The sequence below is a fragment of the Myotis davidii genome, unplaced genomic scaffold, assembly GCF_000327345.1.
Source record: "Myotis davidii unplaced genomic scaffold, ASM32734v1 scaffold163, whole genome shotgun sequence".
Taxonomy (NCBI): Eukaryota; Metazoa; Chordata; class Mammalia; order Chiroptera; family Vespertilionidae; genus Myotis; species Myotis davidii.
Window position 1 is genome coordinate 573271 of NW_006295056.1, and position 21472 is coordinate 594742.

Consider the following 21472-nt stretch of genomic DNA (forward strand, 5'->3'; position numbering starts at 1 on the left):
ATCATACATCCCCCGAGGGGTCCCAGATTAAAGAGAGTACACGTGGGGCTGAGGGACAACCCCCCTCCCCCTGCACAAATTTCATGCACCGGGCCTCTAGTATATATATATATATACACACACACACACACACACACATACACACACACACACACACACAATGGAGTATTATTCAGGCATACAAAAGAATGAAATCTTGCCATTTATGACAACATGAATGGAGCTAGAGAATATTATGCTAAGTGAAGTAAGTCAGACAGAGAAAGACAAATACCATATGATTTCACTTATGTGTGGAACCCAAAAAAACAAAACAAAATATAAACAGATTCGTAGGTACAGAAAACAAACTGATGGTTGTCAAAGAAGAGGGCTGTAGGGTGAAAAACGTAAAGGGGAATAAGAACAAACTTCCGGTTATAAAATAAATAAGTCACAGGGATGTAATGTACAGCACAGGGAATAGAGTCCACAATACCATCATAACTTTGTACTGGGACAGATAGTTACTAGAGATGTGCTGATCCCATTGTAAAGTATGTAACTGTGGAATCACTAGTTTGCATATCTGAAACTAATAGAACATGATATGCCAACTATATTTTTAAAAAATAAGTTAATTTTTTAGAAAGCATAAATCATGAGTGAGTCGCAAGAAGAGTGCCCATAACAGTAAGGCAAGACGCAGATCACCGTGGACATTGTCTGGGTGGTGGTTTTGTCTAGTGCCTGACCTGAAGCCGGAATCTGACTCAGAGCAGGACAGCACTGCCTGAGGCTCTCTAGCAATGAGGAGGCCATCGTCCATACCTGCCAGGAGGCTGAGAGAGGGCTCAACTTTTCCATTTACACCAGTTACCCATCATTGCCCTGTATCTATTTTCCTGATATCTTGAGTCACGGGTTGTCTCTTAATTTTACTTATGTGTTTTGAAAGCTTCGCAGCGTCTCTGTTTATTAAATCTTCTTTCTGCTTCTTCCCAGAAGCTCCTCTTTAAAAACACATAAACAGTTCAATGTGAAAATTAGCTGTGGTTGATTTACAATTCATTTTGGAAGAGCAGCTTTTAAAAAGACAGAGGGAATTAAGCTGAGAGTTAGGCTTGAGATGTACATGCCTCCCTCGGCTTTTGAATTAGATGAGTTTAATGGGAATGTGGACATCAGGGCTGGGGGGAGAGGATAAAAATCTATTGACCCTGCTGATACTAAACAGTCCAGCTGTGAGTGGAATTCGTTTTGGAATACATAAAGTGAATGAGCCTGGGCAGGCTTTGAAGCACCACTAAAAAGACCTGGCCTCTCTCTACCTTCATCAGTCCACCAGGTTTCTCTTCTGCTGAAACACTGCTCTTTCTCAAAGAGAAGCTCAAATCCCAAAGCTCTTCATTGTAGCCATCAATGGAAAGTAGTTTTGAAACTGTCATTGTAGTCCCTCCCTGTGGAGGACCAACACTCCCTCCAAACATTGACCGGTGGAGTTTGCTACCTGGGTAGCGGGTGGTGCTCCTGCAGCCCACATGAGGAAGCCTTAGTCCCAGGTAGGGCACATGCATGGAAGGATCCCAGAATTTAAAGACCTGAGAGATGGGGAGAGTCTGCATTGTTTCTTCATCTATGTTGTTTTAAGTGGTGTTAGCATACCTACGAAATCTCACAAAGAGAAAGTTTGAGCAGAATTCTATTAGGAGAAGGGAAATCGGGCTTGAGACAAGAAGGTGAAAGGAATGTCAAAAAAAGTAACTTGAAAGAATCTGCTTCAGCAATTTAGCTTTGATTAGGGTAAAAATACTTCCCCCGGCTATGTAAGGCAGTTTCTGACAAGTTTATTTTATTTTTAAAAGATTCAAAATTATTTCAGGAGACAAAATCAGTACCTATAAGAAGAGGGAAAAAAAACCTGCTTCTAATAATAAGGTCATGCTTTCACATCTTTATTTCAGAAGAATTGCCCCAAAAGATGATGCGGGTCACGCAATCCAGGATTCGGAGTTTGATAGTGACACCCCAGGGACATGCCTGAAGAGCTTGGATGTGCTGTGTGAGGTCACCTGGAAAGGGCAGACTGGTCCCAGCTTCTCTAAGAAGCCTCAGTCATTGAAAGAAGCCAGCAAACACTACTGGAGTTCATTATCATCTTCTGGCGTTTCACATATTTAAAAGATTACTTTCTGCTGTTATTCTTACTCTTTTCTGTTTACATTGCTAAATTTTTAGATTTAATAGACAAGTCAATTTTTGTATCCCTTTTCAGAATTTATAAATTTAAACCATGTCTCTTTAAATTTTAAAACCTTCAACTTTCTAGGATTTGAGAAAAAAATTTTTTTTTTAATTTCTTCACACATGGCATCTGTCTTCTCATTTTTGTTGCCCTTTTATGGAACCTTTCTGGTTCCAGCATTCAGAAATTGAAGATATGGTTTAACATTGTGACCATACCTCTTATTAGCTGTATCCTTTGGGGCAGCTCTAATTCTACAGAGCCGAGGACTCCCTCACACTAGGTCCTCATTTCCTTTAAGCAATCTAATCCTTCTGCTGAGTACTATCTTACTTTACGGTGTAGTAAGATAATACACACACACACACACACACACACACACACACACACACAGGAGTGCGCGCGCAGCAAAGCCCCTATACTTGGCATTTTTGCATATAGTTTCTCTTTTAATCCTGAAACATTACTGTCATGCATATTTTACCATCCTCATTTTACAGTCAAGAAAATTGAAGCTCTGATGGGCAAAGTAAATTGAGCAAATCCATACCACTAGTAAGTGGTATAGTCACAATGTTAAACAGTCTTCTGGTCTCTTCACTAACTTTTTGTTTTCTTTATTGCATCAAGGAAACACATACAGTGTAATAAGTAACTATAGAATAATGTCATGATACCACTAGCCAGATAAACAATAGATTACTGCCCGCAACTTGGTGAAGCACCCCACGTGCCCTTACAATGATCACATCTTTTCTCTCCAGAGGTAATACCAGCTTAATTCCTATATTGAGATTCTTGGAGTTTTTTTTATAGTTTTATCAACACAAAACACACCCCTAAACAACATAATTAAGTTTTGCCTGTTTTTTGAAATTTACAGGAATGGAACCATATACTATGAATTATTTTGTCCTGATTTATTTCTAAATTTGTGTATGTGCTACTTTCTATGTATATCGTTCATTCATTGACATTGTTGTGCAATAGTCTACTCTATGCAGGGCTGATATTCAGGAACATGTCTGCCCATTGCAGCTACTTTCAATGTCATTTTGATTGGACCAGCTCCTATTCAGATTGCTTAGTGCAAGTTATAACAGTTAGAACACCACTCTGATTGTGTGTATATATCACAATACATTTTTTCCATTTTACTGTTGAGAGATATCCCTCAATTTCATATGAATATTTACTGTTATTTATTTCTATGATAAAAAGAGGCTTGAAAGGAAATGCCTACCTCATCAGAGAACCCATATTTCTACCTATAATAATTTACATAACCTAAACTTCACTGGTTTGTACTGTGTATTTACAGAATTATGCAACCACTGCCACTACCTAATCCCATAACATTTTTATCATCCCCAGGAGAAACTTTCTATCAATTTGTATTCACTTCCTACTCTTACTACCCTAAACTAGGCACCTAGAAAACTATATTTTGTCTCCATGGAGATGCATGCATGGACCTGGAAAAATATTATGCTAAGTGAAATAAGACAATCTAAGAAGGACAAATATCACATGATCTCACTTATTTGTGGAATCTAATGAACAAAATGAATTGACCAACAAAATAAGACCCAAAGCATGGAGGCATGAAATAGACTGACATACTTCAATGTAGGAGTGGGGAGAATAGAAGAAATAAACGAAAGAACTTATATATTTACTAGTGGCCTGGTGCACAGATTCGTGCACATTGACAAGAAATTAATTAGAAGAAATATTTTAATATTGCTATTCGTCCTTTCTCTATAATAGAAGGGTCAACCAAATTCACAATCAACAATGACAAACTGAAACACACGTGTGCGACTGGTGCCAGCAAGAGCTTTATATGTATCACGCATGCACGAGTCAACTTAGCCTTTTATATATCTAGATAAACTTGCTTAATTAGACCTGCTTTCTTGGCAGCGTTGGCTGCAATTTGATGGGGTGTCACTCCAGGGTGGTGGCGGGGCCTGTGTCCCACTTAGGGGAAGTTGAGTATTGGTTTGTTGGTGCCAGGTCCATGGTGCCAGCCAGTGGGCATCATGGCAGCTCCTGTGTTGAGCGCCTGTCCCCTGGTGGTCAGTGCACATCATAGCAACCAGTCGGACTGCCGGACACTTACTATATTAGCCTTTTATATATAGAGAGAGAGAGATATGCATAGCCCATGGATACAGGGCTGTGAAGGGTAGTGAAGACCTGGAGAGGTGGGCAGGGGCTTGGAGGAGGGGAGTAAAGGGTGGGGATGGGAGATATCTGTAATATGATAAACAATAAAAATTTATTAAAAATAATAATTTAAAAATTTATGAAACTGCTGTCACCAAATTTTGATGGGCTTTTTTAAGCAATTTTAAAACATTTAAGCCCTTAAAGAACATAATTTATAAACTCCTCTAATACTTTCACTTGACTCCATACCTGAAACCTATTCATTAGGCCCCTATTCACCTGAGCTATAGAGAACATAAAAGACAGAAAGGAAATTAACATTTACTGAACACCTACCATACAGCATGTGTTGCTTTATATCATCTATTAAAATTATTGTGAGAGGTGATTTCATTTGTACAAATGAGGAAACAGAAGATGAGAAAAGAAACTCAGAGAACTTAAGCAACCTGATCATGGTAACAATGATCTGTAAGAAGGGGAGCAGAAAATGGAGTACAAGACTGGAACCCAACTTCAAAGTCCACAGTATTTCACTATACCCGGGAAATTTGCTGATCCCTGGCCTGTCTTTGTTACAATAGCAACACAAATTCCTGTAACATTCAAACAAGTTAAAACTGAATATTAGACATCCCAGTTCTAAATTCTTACCTGAGCTGCTCTACTGTAAGATTTAGTCAACTCTTCTTCTTTTTTCCTCTGTGCCCTGTCATCATCTCTCTTAACTCTTGACCTTTCCTTCACTACCATATTCCTCTTGATTTTCTCATGTAAGCCTAGTTCTCTCTCTGTCTATCATAGAGGCATGTTACTTCCCTGGAAATTATTCACAGTTAAATAGAAAAAACTCTATAGAACTGCATTCTTGTCCCATCTTTGCCATGTTCTCACTGAGAATTCACTAAACCTCAGATTGCTCAAGTTCTGAATGAAACAGAAAGAGTAAAAAGAATACATACGTCAAGACTTGTTGTGAAGCACATAAACGAGAAAAGAATAAAGTGCTTTATAAGCTTTAAAATGTTATAAACAGATTATCATTGCATATACACCACCCATTTGGGCTTCGCGCAAGCAGTCACTGCTCCATTTCTGCTTAGGCAAAATTGTACATTCCTGCCTGAGTGAAATTTTCATACCTCATAGTTGTTCTAAGCACCATCAAGAAAAAAATGAAGAAGGTGGAAAAACTAAATAGTTGACTGCCAAGAACATCCCCAAAGGAAACAGCCATTCTCTTTAAACAGGGAGAAACCAGCATTTTACAACTCAAAGCTCTAGAGAGTTTCCCCCTTCAGGGAAAGACAGCAAGCTGTGAAGTACCCGGGCTGGCAACAAATTCACAAATCACAACAATTACCTGTTTCTTTTGGATATTGGATCTGCAAATTATCCACCAAAGTTCAGACTGGACAGCTGCTACCTGACTTCATTTAATATACAACATGGAATGCTTTGGGCAGAGAACTGGTTTCTCTTTCCCACCAAAAAAAAAAAAAAAAAAAAAAAAATGGAAAATGAATTGGAAGTGTCAAAGGTTCAGAAATACCCAAGGCAAACAAAACAACAACAATGAATCGCTGAAGTAGTAATTAGTAAAAACGTATTGTGCACAAACTAAAAAGACAATTTGTAAACCGGGAGCACTCAAACCAAAATATGGGATGAGGATCAGGGGTGTATTGCTATAAAGCAGCTTACAGAGCGAGAAGACAGTGACTGTTTCTTCTCTACAGTGATTGCTTACAATGTTAGAATCTGCAGTGGTTACCTCATATTGACATTAGGAAACAGTTCAGGTTTTGCCTACGATTTCCAGAGGTACTACTAGTACAAGCAAGCAATGACCAAGGTCAAGTTAGTCTTGCAAAATAAGCTAAATTAAGCTTTATTTGTATGACTAAACTAGTCCTGTCTGCTCAGGAAAACTTCAAGGTTGGCCTATGTTCACTTTTTTATTTTAAGAGAAGACTTTACTAAGAATTATTAAAACATTTTAAAAAGCTGTATCTCTAGGTGTTTGTGTCATGGATTAACTGTTGCGTGTTAATTACTGGGTCAAGAAAAAGTGCTACTATATAAATGTATGATTAGTTAAAGGTGGATTAAAAATAGGAGAACTGATCAGTGAGGACTAGAGATGTTAGCTGATTAAAAGAATAACGCGTGTGTGTGGGTTTTTTTTAAAATCTGTATTTAATTTTGGCTTATATATGAGAAGAGACATATGGAACTTGGGTGTTGTTGAAATTACCAGTAGCATCTGTTCATCCTTAGCTTACCCCTTAAATCAGAGATAAAATACATCGTATTACAGATATCTGGGTAAAATAGATGAAAATATGATATGCTCTATTTAATGTGCAAGTATAAAATAATACCATAATAATTTCTAATTTTAGCTTGCAGGTTCTATTCCTAGCCACTAATGAAAATATGATTAATAAATTCCTTCAGTCTTTATGCAATTTATTATTTGTGATTGGTGGAAGTATCAAATATAAAAGCTACATTTTCTATTTATATTTTTATTCAAGTAATTAACAAGGAAAAGCTAAGTAACTTGGAGATTTGAGTCAGCAAATGCCCAATAAGCTGTGTAGAAATTAATCTAATATTTTTTAATCCTGAAAATATTTAGGATAATTAAACCAGACAAAACACCTAAAACAAAGGAAGAGGAGTTTACAAAACAACAGTGGGAGAACACTAAAGGTGCATATCAGTTATGAAATTTCACTTATCACTAGTGGAAAATAGTAACTTCCCTTCATAGAAAAAGTAATGTCCATGGATGCCAAATTGATTTACATCATAATAGTGAATCCTTTGCATGCAAAAAGAAACAAACTTTTTGTTGCAATAATCCTGTCACCATAAAAACAATTAAAGAAAGACAAAGTAGAATATGCAGCATTAATAATGTTCTAGAAACTGTATACAAATCAGCAATACAACAGCAACATCTAAGTGACCCTTCCTCCCTCCTTTCCTTCCAATTTTCCTTCTTTCCTTCCTTCCTTCCTTCCTTCCTTCCTTCCTTCCTTCCTTCCTTCCTTCCTTCCTAACTTCTTTTCTTCTTCTCCATTTGATTACTTCCTTCTTTCCTTCTTTCTATTTTATGACATTTTAGAAGTCAATTTTACAGTATTTTTTCAACTTCAAGAACAGTTCTCAGCCCGTCATAGAATTTTAGTGTTTCATATTTGAATAGTCTCTCCATCGTTTCATAACTGAAGAACTTGTTGCAAAGCAATCATGAATATGTGATTGTTAATGCTGAGTTGTTCATATTTTTTAAAAAATATATATATATTTTATATATAAAAATTTAAAAATTTTTATGTGTTTTCCAGAAAGTTCACACTTTTTTCTAACAAAATCAATAATAAAGGTATGTTTAAAGACTAACACAAATATATATATATACATAGGTATGATATTTGTTTGCATCTTCCCAATGTTGAGTCACAATATAGACATTTTGTACTCTTTTCTCTGCTGTTTGCTTTTTTTTTCACTTGACAGAACACCTGGATGGCCCTACAGAATGTGTGCATGTGTCTATACATTTTTAGAATGTACGGATATAAATATATCACTTTTATGTTAAAGGGTAAAATCATACATGTAAGGAAGTTTTCAAAGCAGTATTTCTTTCTTTTTTGTTTTTGTTCTTCCGTTCTTGCTTGCACTTCTACCACACTCTTCCTCTCTCCCCAGAGGTCATCTATTTTAGTACACACACACACATACACACACACACACATTTAATTTACCACAAAATCATAGACTTTGATACCCAGTGATAAAGTATAATTACTTTAAAAAAAATTAAAAGCAAGACTTTCATACAAATTTAGAAAGACAGCATATAAAAGATTTATTTAATTCATTAAAGAGGAAACTAGCAAGATAATAAAGCTGTTTCAAAGATAATATTCAAGAAATAGGTTTACATGACTAATTAGTATCCTGCCAGGTAATAAAACCATAATCTTTGGTGTCTTTACCTAGTAGAAATAATTTTCTTCTAATAGATCAAAATTTTCAAGTTAACAAGTAACTCCACAGTGTCTATGTCCTAATCCTATATAATAAAAGGCTAACATGCAAATTGTCACCTCCACTGGGAGTTCAACTGGGAGTTCGACCACTCACTATGATGTGTGCTGACCACCAGGGGGACAATGGGGACATGGTGGGCATCAGCAACACAGCACTGGCAGCAGGCAGCAGTAAAGGCACTGCCGGCCCCAATGAGCCCCAAGGAGAGCAAGACCACAGTGGGATGGTGGAGCAGATGAGCGGGCAGTGCCAGGCCAAGGCGGGTGTGAGTGGGGAGCTGGGCATGGGCTGATCACCCCACCGATCACCCCACAGACCCTGACCAGCAGTGACTCTGACACTTCAATACAAAGAAAGGGTAAATAGCAATACTAAAATATTTCTTCTAATTATTTTCCTTTTGATGTGCACGAATTCATGCACCAGACCACTAGTCAATAATAAAGTGTTCAAAAAGACAAAACAAAACCATACTCAACTGAGTAAATGTGAAGATGCTTTATTCAACAACTCATGAATTGGGCCGCGTACCCTCTAGCAGATAGAAAGGAGCCCTGAGGCCTGGTACAACATGGCAAGCTTTTATAGGTAGAAGGAGGTGGGAAACAAAGGAAGCTTCTAGCAAAGAGGGGCTTATTTCAGCCAAGATCACCTTCCTTTGGGGAAGGGTGAGGGTGCCTCATGCAGATTACCTCACTAGTGCTGATCAGGTAATTCCATATGGACTGGCTAAAGGTCACATTCTTAGGAGAGGCTGTAAGTGCAATTAAGTCTTGGTTTGTGACTGGGCTTAATACATGTGACTCCATTGTGTGCCTGTTGTTTCTTTTTTAACAATAGGAAGTAAAACAACAGTATATCTCCTTGTCTGATCCTAGTAGGTAATGCTTTAGTATGACATTAAAAGGACATGCAGTCATCCCGTTTCCTTATTTCCTGCTGTTAAATAATTTTTCTTAACAGCAGGGTGACATCAATAGACTATGGAACTGTGCCAAGCTTGAGTCACACCCTAAGAAAATTTAGACATCCCTCAGAATGACACTTTATGTTGTTCCTCTTCCTGACACTCCCAGACCTGTCTTTTGGTATTTACATAAATACCAAATTATATAAATTATTATATAAAAGCCAAATATTTGCTTGTTCCCATTAAGACCATGAGCTCTTCTGTTATCCTTAGTGAAGATGAAAAGTAATTGCTCTAAATAGTTCATGTGAAAGCCTTTATATAACTAATGAGTTTATTATTACTGCAAATAAATCTAATAGTTATAATGATCTAAAAAGTTAGCGTTAATTAGCATTTCTCACTGACCAACATAAAAGAGCTTTCTGACATGGGTTTACATTTCAAAGTTGTACTAACCCACTCATTTTTTGTAGCAAAGAGTAAATGCTCAGACATTTTTAATGTATAAATTTAATGATTTTCTTCTCTTTCTCATCTACACTGGAAGGGTGAAATCAAATATTTCTTTTCACTTCCCTGCCCATGAAGAGAGGTAGTTCTTAGTTTGCTAACAATTTGGCTTTTGTGTTCAAAGGGCATTGACAGTCGTTGTGAAAGATCAGAAGAGATGACAGCATAAGGTAAGAGTCAGAAAAGAGAAATGCCTTGGGCTGGAAGGGAATTAAGAATGGCAGAACCCCTTGCAAGGAGCCAGCCCTCAGGGTGGATAACAGCATGCACTAAGATGTGTGCATTTGCCCAGCTTTGGCAAAGCTGCCCACAGATGCAAAGCTAGAGAAACAGAGAGCTCCCCAATCCTGACACCACTACCTATTTGAACAATGAGAATTCTGCAGCTACTATGACAGACTGGAAGTCAGAAACCTTTCTCATGAGTTGTAGGTATCACATAAACCTTCTGAATTCTGAAGCAGGAGAGAAGGAGAAAGATAGAAGGCTCAAGTAATAGCTGAGATAGAATGTCCTTTCTGCCCTTCTGGGTGGGGTACCAAGTTCATCAATTAAGTTGTGTTAGATTCAGAAGTGATATTTTGCCCTAGCTGGTTTGGCTCAGTGGATAGAGCATCAGCCCATGGACTGAAAGGTCCCCACTTTGATTCCCAGTCATGGTCACATACCTCAGTTGCAGGCTCATCCCTGGCCCTGTTCAGGGTGAGTGCAGGAGGCAATCAATCAATTTGTTTCTCTCACATTCATGTTTCTCCTTCTTGGTCTCTCCCTTTCCCTTCCACTCTCTCTAAAAAGTAAAAACAGAAATAGCAACAAGGAACAGTATAGTGATAAAAAAGAATACTCTTACTATTTATAGTGTAAATAGACTTTAAAATCATATAACTGCTTGAGGAGGAGGAGGAGGAGGAATATTTTTTGCACATTTCAGTTTACTGAGATTCAAATGTGTCCTTTTTTAATACAGGTGAGGATGGTGGCTCCCAATAGTGAACCCCCATAGTCATCTATAACCCATCAGAGCCAACCTCAGCATTTGATTGGTTGGTCCCAAATCATATCTTCCAGAATCTTTCTCTAGTGAAGGAAGTAAAGGAAGATCATTCCTCTGACACATATTATAAGTCCACACAAAAACCTGTATATGAATGTCCACAGAAGCATTATTCATAATGCCCAAAATGTGGAAACAATCTAACGGTACATCAACTAATGAATGGATAAGCAAATTGTGATGTATCCAAGCATTGGAATATTATTCCACAATAAAAGAGAATAAATGACTGATACATGCTAAAGAATAGTGCCGGGGTCCAGCCCCAGCAGGTCCAGGGGTCCCCAAAGGTGTGGACGGAGTCGGCGAAGAAGGAATGACACGGAGACAGCATTCAGTTGATCAGCAGCCTAGCCAGGATCTCCAGCCAAGTTCTGGTCTGGATCTCCAGAGAAGTTCTGCCGTTTATTGTCTTGTTACATCCGTATTTATACCAGTTGATTTTAATCCTGTCAATTTCTATTACAAAGGTTAGGGCGTTTCTTATCTCCATTCCAGGGAGTAAAGATTATGTAGCTTAAGCATGATTGTTCGTAGTTAAAGTGATTAATTACCCGCCTGGCACTAGTTAAGAGGTTTTATTCCCTCCCTAACTTCAGGGGAAAATCCCTACCTGGGGAAACAACCTTTCTCAGAGAGGTGATCTTGGTTAAAACACATAGTGCCAAGAAGGTGAGCAAACATATTAAGAACAGTATGCCATATATGCCAGGTCCCTTGAAACAGCAAGGATGGACCGGCTCCCGGCAGAATAGATGAACCTCTAAAACATTATGTTAAGTAAGACAAGTGAGAACAAAGGCCACATATTTATAATTTTATTTATATGAAATGTCTAGAAGAGGTGAATCCACAGAGACAGAAAATAGATTAGTTGCTGCCAGGGTCTGCAAAGAGAGAAGAATGGAAAGCGAGTGTTTATAGGTTTAGGGTTTCCTTTTAGGGTAATGAAATGTTTTGGAATTAGATAATGTTAACAATTGCACAACTCTCTTAGTACACTAAAAATGGAATTGTACACTTTAAAGTAGTAAATTTATGGTATGTGAATTATACCTCAATAAAGCTGCTATTTAAACAGTTCATTAGACAAGGAGGTGTGAAACCTGGATTCTAACCCAGATGCTGTCCTGTTTTTATAACATGACTGCAGATATCTTTTACTCCCTCTGGCCTCAGTCTCCTCATCTGTGAAATGAAAGTGATGCATAAGTGCCCTCCCATTTCTGACAATTTATGATTCTATACCTCCATCACCTCCTTTAGGGAACAGTCCTTTGCCCACCTATCTAAAGGTGATCTCTCCCTGCTTTGAACTCCCAATACATGGACTACCTTGTATTACTATTTGTGCTTCATCTCATCTTCTCCGCCAGAAATGTGAGCCACTTACAGGAAGATCTGGACCATCTACGACACGACAGAGATTTAATCATTACTTAAGATGACTAGAAATATAAAATTACACTTAGAAGACACTGTGTGAAATGAAGCAATCGATCAAAAAATCAAATTTTTATTTCCATGTCACCAAAAAAAGGGATTGATAATTATCCCTAAACTTGACACTGATTTAATGTAAATTTTTGCCATAATAGAATCATAAATGTAATCGTTTGATATACCATATTAATCTCCTTGCTATCCTGAATACAGAGGAGATTCTGCACTATTTTAAAATAGGTTGCCTGTACCATGGCAGCTTCACTGATGTCAATATTAAATATGATAAAAATAATCCAAAAAGAAAGAAAGAGGGGGTAAGTGGGAGAGATCAACCAAAGGACTTGTATGCATGCATATAAGCCCAACCAATGGACACAGACAACAGGGGGCGAGGGCATGAGTGGGGGGGGTTATGGGGGGAATGAGGTCACATATGTAATACCTTAATCAATAAAGAAATTAAAGATTGAAAAAAAGAGAGAAAATGCTTGAACCAGTGTTGTTTAATTATAATTAATCAAGTCTTTCGTATTCCAGTAGGTGTCCTGAACGCCATTGCTGTTTTTGAGCAATGAAATCTTACCAATAAGAGGCCTCTGCCGAGTACACTATTATTAAATCAGTCTTGAAAGGTTAGGCCACTGTTTTCCCGCAATCACTGTTGAGTTTGCAGATTTTTAAACGATGCTGGCCTTGCTGCTTTGTATAATTTTCCAAAATGTATGTTTGACAAGCTGAAATTTTTAGACTAAGAAGCAAGTTGAGTAAAAAATGCAACCACTACTGTCCTGCTTCTTTTTCTTTAAGTACAAAAAAACAATTATCCAGAAACTAATCTTCAATTTTGCATTTTTCTTCTACTGATGAGCTACATAATTTAACTCAAAAACATTTATCACACATAAATAAAAATACAAATGGAAAAATTAGGTCTAGCCTACTAAGATTTAACTATAACCTTATAATCCCAGCACATTCCCCTTTTTTCTTTATAATTGCTAGTTTGGAATACCTGAATTCATTCCTAAATGTGGAGTTTAGAAAAATTCTTTGTAACTGGTAAGAACAAACTAAAGCAGCATCAAAACATTTTAAAAACCTATGCAAAATTAAAATACATAACTGGTAACATCTGAGAACATTCTTTGCTCTACATTTTGTTTTGCATATGAGATATACCTGAAAATCATGTTTTATAATATTAAACATGTTTTCAGCAAGTACCCACATCTCTCAAAAGTACTGATTAAAGCTTCTATATAGTATTCTTATTCATCATCTTGGGCTTAATAACTTCTATCTGTGTTATCATTTTAAATTTGTATTTAATGAATATTCATTGAGTACTAACTATTCTGCTGGTAGAAATAATAATAATCACACATGCAAAAAAAAAGTGAGATTTATTGAGTGCTTAGTATATTACTAGCACTACACTAAATTTTTTATAATCTTATCTCAATCAATCCTAACAGCAATTCTTTGAAATGGTAGTTTACCCTTACTATCCACATCTTACAAGTGAGAAATTTGAAGGTTAATAAAATGAAGTAATTTTCCCAAAGTTACAAAGCTAATAAGTGTTTCAGCTGTTAGACAGTTTAGGGGTACATAAATGAAAAACATCCAGGTGTCCTAAAAGAACTTACAATCAATCCAGTGAGACTATCAGAGAAGGAACAAAATAACAAATGTGAAGTAGGCTGTAAGTGATGACTCATGGTTAAATATGAAGTTAATCAACTTAAAGATTTTAATTTAAGAGAGAGAAAGAGATTTATTTTGTGGAATTGACTCGCGTCTATGGTGACCTAGGGAAGAGCCAATGTTACTGTTCAAGTCCAAAGGCCATCTGCTTGCAGAATTCCTTTCTGCTGGCAGAGTTTATAGTGTTTGTTTTATTAAAGCCTTTAACTGATTGGATAAGGCCCACCCACATTATGGAGTGCAATCTGCTTTATTCAAAGTTCAATGACTAAATATTAATTTTATCTATAAATATTCCATCCCAGAAACATCCAGAATAAGGTTTGACCAAATATCTTAGGCACTGTGGCCCAGCCAAGTTGACACATAAAATTAACCATCTCAGTGTTTTAAAGTTATATTAAAAGTCATAGGCAACATACCATGCCCTATGGTAAAGAGTCCTACAAATCTATCTTCTCCAACAAAGTTACACTTTTGGTGCTGAGGGCTACATTATATTTACTATTTATTGCCAGTGTGTATCACAATGAGAGACATACAGAACATTTTTAGGAACTCTTGCTGAATTAATTTTAGTAGACTTTGCTTGAACTAAATTGAATTAAATTCAGTTTTTGGCCTTTTAAAATGTCTAGGAAAAGAAAGTGTCTTCAGAATAAATAAGTACCATTGGTAAGTTCAGAAGTTTGGGAACTCATAACGCTATCAACTTGCTTGGTTGCCCAATTTGTGGCAAAAGCTATGTATTAGTGATTTACTGCCATATCACAAATTACTACAAACCTAGCAACTTAAACCAATACACACTTATTATCCCATAGCTCCTGTAACTCAGGAAGCCACTGGTGGCTTAGCAAAGTGCCTGCTTCCGGATCTCTCCCAAGGCCGCAATGAGGGTCTGGCCAGGGCTGGGATCTCCTCTGAGGCTGATTGGAGAACCTTTTTCCAAGCTCACATGCTTCTTTTCATAATCCAGTCCCTTGGCTCCTTGCAAACTGTTGGCCAGACACAACCCTCAGCTTCTTCACATGTGGGCTTCTCCATACGGCGGCTTACTTTATCAAAGCCAGCAAGGGAGAAAGTTGATATGGAAAGTATACAGTAAGTATGGGTATTACAATCTTGTGTAATTACGGAAATAACATCCAATCAACTTTGCCATATTCTATTGGTTTATAGCAACGAACAGGTACCACTCACATTCAAAGCAAGGGGATTCCACAAGAGCATGAATACTGGGACATCGGAATAATTAGGGGACATCTTTTGTTCCCCACACATTTCTCTTAGGATTAGACTTAGGGTAGGGTTTTCAGAAATATCAGCCCTGTAGCTACATAAAATAAGGATTTCTTTCAGGGTAGTCATACAAACGTTCAGGTCCTTCAGGGGCACCTAACTGGATCACATTGGGGGATGGCAGTCCAGACATGAGACCTGATGACCTACCCTACCTCAAAGGAAAAGGCTGCACAGGAACCAGCCATCTCACTCCCATTGTAAGGAGGATTCCTGAGCTCTCCCGGACACCAGCCACCACCTTGGGAAGAAAGTCTCAAGGGCAGCGGTTCTCAACCTGTGGGTCGCGACCCCTTTGGGGGTCGAACGACCCTTTCAAAGGGGTCACCTAAGACCATTGGAAAACACATATATAATTACATATTGTTTTTGTGATTAATCACTATGCTTTAATTATGTTCAATTTGTATCAATGAAACTAAGGGTCACCACAACATGAGGAACTGTATTAAAGGGCCGCGGCATTAGCAAAGTTGAGAACCACTGCTCTAGGTTATTGAACATTACATTTTCTAAAGTCTTGCTTTTAAAAAAACTATTTAAATGGGAAGAAAGTGATTTCCTATTATTTAGTAAATGAAAGATTTGGTTAATTGATCAGGGGTGTGTGTGTGCTTGTGTTTTACTATTCTGAAGAGTGAAACACTCAGAGGGCAATTAGCTCAGTTACAGGAAACAAAAAATGAGTTATTAAACTTAGTGTGGTGACCACATCATAACATATATAAATGTCTTTGAATCACTGTATTGTACATCTGAACTAACATAATATTTTATGTCCACTAGACTTTGATTTAAAAATTTTTTTAAGAATTTGTGCAGTGTGAGTGAACTTTCAAATCTGTAAAATTAGAACTGGCTGCACCTAATGAATAATTAAGTGATTATACCAGTGGACTGCCACAACACAAAAATCCCAACCCATTTTTATAGGAGACAGGCAAGGAGAATCCTGGTCTTGTCACTAAAAGGCCAGAGCTACATGTTTGCATTACTGAGGAGTAGGCTTAGGAGTCTTCTTCCACAGATATAACAACAAGATTAATGAAAGTAATAGTTAGCATTTACTGAGCACTCATTATGTAGCAGGAAATGCTCTTTCCGGTTTTCCCAACTTTTAGTTTGAATTGTTTTTGCACCTACAGAACACTTAAAAATGTAGTACAATGAACATGCTTATACTGTGCCTTGATTAACCAGTTATTAAAATTCTTCTACATTTCTTTAGATAGATAGATGTCAGATAGAGCATAGATATAGTATATAATATATATGTATTTATACAAAATTCACTATTGAATTTATACAAAATTGACTATTCCCAGTGTCTATCACAATTAAGGACATAAAGTTTTTAAAAACTCTTATAATTGGATTAAGTTAACTTCAGTTTCTGTCCTTTTAAAATCTCTAAAAAGGAAAATATATTCAGAATGAATAAATGCCACTGATACGCCCAGAAGTTTATATATATTATAGTAAAGTATATACTATGCTATATAGTATATAGATAGTAGTATCCTATGTATAGTTTTATGAACACACAAAACTTTTTTTGGCTAATCTATTTGAAAGTAGATTTCAGACATCGTGTTACTTTGACACTTTTTACATTCCTTGCAATAAACTGCCCAAGTTTGCAAAGCTGGCTACAGCTAGTGCTGAGCTTGGAGCACTCTCAGTCTACTTGGAGCCCATGGTCTCAATAGCTGGGCCGTTCTTATTCAGTTAGGCAGGCGTCCTCAAACTACGGCCCGCGGGCCACGTGCAGCCCACCGAAAACATTTATCTGGCCCGCCGGGTGTTTTTGCCGTCGCTGCCTGTCCTGCTTAGCAGCCGACTCGTCCTGGGCCCGCAGTGCGCATGTGTGGAATGTCAGAGGGACAGTGAACTGGCCCCCTGTTTAAAAAGTTTGAGGACTTCTGAGTTAGGGAAAGGTGAAACAGGTGGGACAGATAGGGTTCCTGTCCACCACAATCAGAAGAAAGCAGCATGAGAGAGCTTGGCAGTGGGGAGGGGCGAAGGGGGAGAGAAGGGGGAAAAGGTGATGGATAAAAGGTCAGAGAGATGGGAGGGAAAGGGAAGAGGAGTATTTTTATAGAAGGAGAGGTGACTGTCAAATGAGAAATGTCACTAAACATTATCTCCCACTTTTTCCTTTGATCTAGGGCAAACATATTTGTGTGTGTGTGTGTGTGTGTGTGTGTACATATGTGTGTGTATATTATACTTTGAAATATCAAGTTTAAAATTATGTCTATATATGTAACACATATATAGACATAATATAGACATAATTTTTAACTTGATATTTTAAAGTATAAACCCCCAAAGGGCAGAGAGTAGGTTCTGCTTGCTTCGACGTGAGTCTAGCAGAGTACTGCGTGCAGCCTGGTCAGGCATTTAGTCTGCCTGTGATGTTAATGGGCTTATATTTCTGAGTCATTGAGGTGTCCAGTCATTAGGATGATATTTAACATTATATGAACAATATGCCAATCCTCATAGAAGCTTTTAAAATGTATCTCCTTAACTGTCATGAAGATAGCCCTGGGGATCTATAATATAGGAACAATTATAGAGGGCCCATTTTATAGCATGAATATGCATTAACCCTTGCTCATAATAGCTGGAAACGGAGCACCCAAAGACATAAAAATAAAATCCTCACATTCTTTAAAGATTAAATCGACAAAATTATGTCAGAAGGGTTATTCATTTTGTTGAAGATCAAGAAACTAACTCCATCACTGTCATTAAAACTCAACATAGTTTTTGGATCTCTATAGAAATAGGTTATAACTCCTGAGAAAAAAAATATTAGGTGAGGGAAGGAGACAAAACAATGTTCTAGGTTTACCTAATGATTAATAAGTAAAATTGAATAAAAATAAATCTCGCTTACATTACACGCTGCTACCTTCTCAAGGCTGCCCACTCTATTCACCCGCTTGCCTGTGAAGGCAAAGTTTCAATGCTCTTAGTCTTTAAGGCAGGGGCTTGCAAACACTTTTCACAGTGGCTTATGGTGAGAAATATATTTACAGAAACTTCTGTATTTTTAAGTGCTATATTTGTATATATACCTCATAAAGCTCTTTGTTTTCTCAATATTTTTCAATTTGATTAGCAACCTTGTAAAGGTCGCAGGATTGATTTGGTGAGCTTAATTAACATTTTAGAAAACAAAAAAAAACATATATCAAAAGTGAATCGCAGGGAATATAAGTTTTGTTTCAGTAACATTTTGTTTGAACTTTGCATATCTGTAGGTATATGTTCTGGACATGGTGTAAAATGTATTTCTCACAGTGGGTCTTTGTCAAAAACGTTAGACACTTCACTGCAGTGTCACACAACTGCAATGTTGTGTAACATTGCAGTTTGAAAAACATTATAGTCTAAAAGACCCCAATTAGCTGCTTTTATCTTCAAAAAATGCTCTATTGTAATATCCATAATGTTGTATGTCACATCTTAGTGTCTTACCCTCTGGCCTAGGGAAAATGGGTTTGAGTACTGTGACTCGGCAATATGTTGCTACACAAAGGGTCATTTGGAAGGATGGGACAAAGAAACACTGAATCAGGATGCTCTGCTCCGTTTCAGTCCCCTGACACAAAAATAATATAGTATAAAAAATGTCAAAAAAAGGCAGCACGTGGTCTAAACACTTAAAAATGAACATATAAAGAACTACTGATGAGGACTGAAACTGATATATTAATAATAAAATGTTAAAATTTTCTACATTTGACTGAAATATCATAATTAAGCATCACAAATTCTCTCAAATTTGATATAAAAATGTATGGTTCTGGTGCATAGCAAGAGGATTTCTTTTTTAATTATAGGTTAAATTATAGCCTATTTTCACCAAAAGCAAATTTCTGTGGTGAGAGCCACTATAAAGATCTAGAGGCAGAGATTACCAGATAAATATGAACTGAGCATATGGTCCAAGAAATGATACTGTGACAATTGGAAAACCTTAATAATCAAAGATGAATAAAAATTTATCTTGGTGTAAAAAGAGATTTATAATAGTGGGAAGACGTTTTTAGTGAGTGTAATGCTTGAGTTGACTTCTAAAGAATGTTTCGTGGTTTTATGTTTTAATACTAGGAATTATTAGAGTAAAAAATACATCTTTAAAACTAATGCTTTGAAAAAGAAATATTATCAAATGTAATTGAAATAGTTCACAGCTAAAGCAAGAGATGATATAAATAGTGCATTGAATCAAAGTATAGGATAAGATTATCTAATGCCTATGTCCTTTTCTAATATTAAGAATTTAAAAGTAATCCTTACCCAGCCAGTGTGGCTCAGTGGTTGAGCGTTAACCTATAAACCAGGAGGTCATGGTTTGATTCCCGGTGAGGGCACATGCCCGGGTTACAGACTCAATCCCCAGTGTGGGGCATGCAGGAGGCAGCCAATCAATGATTCTCTCTCATCATTCTCTTTCTCCCCCTCCCTTCCTCTCTGAAATCAATAAAAATATATTTAAAAATAAGTAAAAGTAATCCTTGATAACTGACATGCTACCTCAGTCAACTGTTGTCAATAAGCAAAGGAAACCTGAAAATATCCCTGGCATTTTCTTTCAAAGCTACAAATGAATCCTGGCACTGAGTGGTAAACCAACCTCTGATAGAACTGTAAGTTAGCTTTCTGGGCTGCTCTTTCACCAGCTGAAATACAGAGCGGAATACACATAAACTCTAAAAAGGCATTCTCATTGGTATTGCTACCCAACATCACCTAACTATGGAGTATAACTCCACACAGAGGAAGGGTGTATAGACAGAAGGAGGGAGGGGGAGATACGGCAAAGGAGTTTCACTGTACATGGTAAAATAAGAGATCCAACTTCATTGATGAGCTTCCAAGAGAGAATAAGGAAATCCACTGCCCAAAATTTATTGCCAATCTTTGCCTTCTATTTCAAACACAACTACAAAACAGGATATTGAGCGGCCAGGCTTTCTTCTTCAGCATTCTCATAGAGAGATAATGAAAAAGAATGGAAATTCCAAAGAGCTGTCCTTCCCATAATTAAAGCATGTTCTTTTCTATCTTCCCCAATATTTCTCCTCCAATTAGGTTTTGTATACAAGAACCAAAGTCCTGCAAGAATCTTCCACATAATTTCCAATTACTCTTTAGCTAGGGATGTTTCAGCTTTTAACGGTGTTTTAACATTTAAAGACGATACTTTCTTGCATTAATTTGATCTTGAAAGTATAGCAATGGTGTGAATATTTCTCTAAAACTTAGAAGAGGAAGGGATTTATTCTCTTCAAATCCCAGTCATTATTTTCTTCAAATATCTTGTCTTTTGCAAATATTTTAGCTATTTTATGGTTATATGGTAGTTATTTTATTTTGATCTAAATAACACATTATTTTCCTCATTAGGACTTAACTGAGTAAGCAAGCGAGTTCTGTTTTAATAGGTAGATAGTAATAGTTTGGTAATAATTTTAATAGTGAGAAGTTATAGTGTTCACTCATCCAAGAACAAAAATAATATTAGTGTTCAACCTACTTAAATGGGAGAGGTAAATATTTAAATATTTTACATGGAGAAAAATATCTAATAAAATAGTGATCTGCTAATAAGTTATGTTTAATTGTAAAAATAAAAATTTTACAAATAAACATTAATTATACACATACCATATGCCAGGCACCAGGGATTTAAGTATAAAAAAAACCCACTGACCTAAATATTTCATTGCTCAGAGAAATGTAAACATATATTTTTAATTTAGCAAGGGAAATATGCATTAAGTTATACAAAACACCATAAAAAATAGAGCATAAAAATTGACTATAAGACTTCCTGAAAGTGGTATTTTAGAGGAGTATATTATTCAGAGTATGTTTGTTTGGAAAAAATTTACTTTTGTCAGAAATACACTTTTCTTAGGAATAATTACCAAATAAATTGATGTTTCTCTCCTCTCCTCTCCTCTCCTCTTCTCTTCTCTTCTCTTCTCTTCTCTTCTCTTCTCTTCTCTTCTCTTCTCTTCTCTATCTCTGTCTCTCTTTCTCTGTTTCT